This window comes from Lissotriton helveticus, chromosome 8 (assembly GCF_964261635.1).
Source record: "Lissotriton helveticus chromosome 8, aLisHel1.1, whole genome shotgun sequence".
Lineage (NCBI taxonomy): Eukaryota > Metazoa > Chordata > Amphibia > Caudata > Salamandridae > Lissotriton > Lissotriton helveticus.
In genome coordinates, this window is record NC_136069.1 from 51,055,133 (window position 1) to 51,057,632 (window position 2,500).

The 2,500-nt window shown below is 40.3% G+C and overlaps 3 non-coding genes across 3 annotated transcripts; all 3 read right to left on the reverse strand.

Annotated features, from left to right (window-relative positions):
* Positions 1 to 398: 398 nt before the first annotated feature.
* On the reverse strand, positions 399 to 471 carry TRNAF-GAA (transfer RNA phenylalanine (anticodon GAA)). The gene has a single exon. It is a non-coding gene; the product is annotated as a tRNA-Phe (tRNA).
* A 510-nt stretch (positions 472 to 981) lies between these two features.
* TRNAF-GAA (transfer RNA phenylalanine (anticodon GAA)) lies at positions 982 to 1,054 on the reverse strand. The gene has a single exon. It is a non-coding gene; the product is annotated as a tRNA-Phe (tRNA).
* Positions 1,055 to 1,563: 509 nt separating this feature from the next.
* Positions 1,564 to 1,636, reverse strand: TRNAF-GAA (transfer RNA phenylalanine (anticodon GAA)). Its single transcript has one exon. It is a non-coding gene; the product is annotated as a tRNA-Phe (tRNA).
* Positions 1,637 to 2,500: the final 864 nt, after the last annotated feature.

Consider the following 2,500-nt stretch of genomic DNA (forward strand, 5'->3'; position numbering starts at 1 on the left):
ATTCAGCAGTTAACTTGTGCAATGGGTAAATAGCGTTTTTGGGATCCGGGTTAGGTAGCGATTTTTTAACTCTGAATGGACTAGCACTATATTACCCAGACGTATGTGGCCTGAGTAGGTAAGCAACGTCATCTGACCACTGACATCTGTGTTCAAGGGGAAGTTGAAGGTAAGGCAGACAAGAGGTTACTTTACAAAAAAGCATGAAATGGGAAACATTCATAGTCTAACCTGAAGGCAAGAAATGTGGAAGCAAGTTTAGAAGGAGGACACAAAGCAAAGTCTATGTTAAATTGCTTGTGTTGTATATCAGTTGGAAAAAATTTGATGAATAGAGAAAAAAGTACTACAGCTGATTCCAAGACCTATTTTGTCAGAAGCAAGGAACCGCTCAACTGTGCCGAAACCCGGGATTGAACCAGGGACCTTTAGATCTTCAGTCTAACGCTCTCCCAACTGAGCTATTTCGGCCTGCTGCTAGCTGTGGTCTTCATACTTTGATTTGAACCATTCAACAAACTAGATGCATGACCTGGATATTTACACTTATATGTTAGAGATATGTTTTAAGGAGTCCTGTATCATTCAGCAGTTAACTTGTGCAATGGGTAAATAGCGTTTTTGGGATCCGGGTTAGGTAACGTTTTTTTAACTCTGAATGGACTAGCACTATATTACCCAGACGTATGTGGCCTGAGAAGGTAAGCAATGTCATCTGACTACTGACATCTGTGTTCAAGGGGAAGTTGAAGGTAATGCAGACAAGAGTTTACATTACAAAAAAGCATGAAATGGGAAACATTCATAGTCTAACCTGAAGGCAAGAAATGTGGAAGCAAGGTTAGAAGGAGGACACAAAGCAAAGTCTATGTTGAATTGCTTGTGTTGTATATCAGTTAGAAAAAATTTGATGAATAGTGAAAAAAGTACTACAGCTGATTCCAAGACCTATTTTGTTGGAAGCAAGGAACCTCTCAACTGTGCCGAAACCCGGGATTGAACCAGGGACCTTTAGATCTTCAGTCTAACGCTCTCCCAACTGAGCTATTTCGGCCTGCTGCTAGCTGTGGTCTTCATACTTTGATTTGAACCATTCAACAAACTAGATGCATGACCTGGATGTTTACCCTTATATGTTAGAGATATGTTTTAAGGAGTCCTGTATCATTCAGCAGTTAACTTGTGCAATGGGTAAATAGAGTTTTGGGATCCGGGTTAGGTAGCGTTTTTTTAACTCTGAATGGACTAGCACTATATTACCCAGACGTATGTGGCCTGAGTAGGTAAGCAACGTCATCTGACTACTGACATCTGTGTTCAAGGGGAAGTTGAAGGTAAGGCAGACAAGAGTTTACATTACAAAAAAGCATGAAATGGGAAACATTCATAGTCTAACCTGAAGGCAAGAAATGTGGAAGCAAGTTTAGAAGGAGGACACAAAGCAAAGTCTATGTTAAATTGCTTGTGTTGTATATCAGTTGGAAAGAATTTGATGAATAGAGAAAAAAGTACTACAGCTGATTCAAAGACCTATTTTGTTAGAAGCAAGGAACCTCTCAACTGTGCCGAAACCCGGGATTGAACCAGGGACCTTTAGATCTTCAGTCTAACGCTCTCCCAACTGAGCTATTTCGGCCTGCTGCTAGCTGTGGTCTTCATACTTTGATTTGAACCATTCAACAAACAAGATGCATGACCTGGATATTTACCCTTATATGTTAGAGATATGTTTTAAGGAGTCCTGTATCATTCAGCAGTTAACTTGTGCAATGGGTAAATAGCGTTTTTGGGATCCTAGTTAGGTAGCGTTTTTTTAACTCTGAATGGACTAGCACTATATTACCCAGACGTATTTGGCCTGAGTAGGTAAGCAATGTCATCTGACTACTGACATCTGTGTTCAAGGGGAAGTTGAAGGTAAGGCAGACAAGAGGTTACTTTACAAAAAAGCATGAAATGGGAAACATTCATAGTCTAACCTGAAGGCAAGAAATGTGGAAGCAAGTTTAGAATGAGGACAGAAAGCAAAGTCTATGTTAAATTACTTGTGTTGTATATCAGTTGGAAAAAATTTGATGAATAGAGAAAAAAGTACTGCAGCAGATTCCAAGACCTCTTTTGTCAGAAGCAAGGAACCTCTCAACTGTGCCCAAACCTGGGATTGAACAAGGGACCTTCAGATCTTCAGTCTAACGCTCTCCCAACTGAGCTATTTCGGCCTGCTGCTATCTGTGGTCTTCATACTTTGATTTGAACCATTCAACAAACTAGATGCATGACCTGGATATTTACCCTTATATGTTAGAGATATGTTTTAAGGAGTCCTGTATCATTCAGCAGTTAACTTGTGCAATGGGTAAATAGCGTTTTTGGGATCCGGGTTAGGTAGCGTTTTTTTAACTCTGAATGGACTAGCACTATATTACCCAGACGTATGTGGCCTGAGTAGGTAAGCAACGTCATCTGACATCTGTGTTCAAGGGGAAGTTGAAGGTAATGC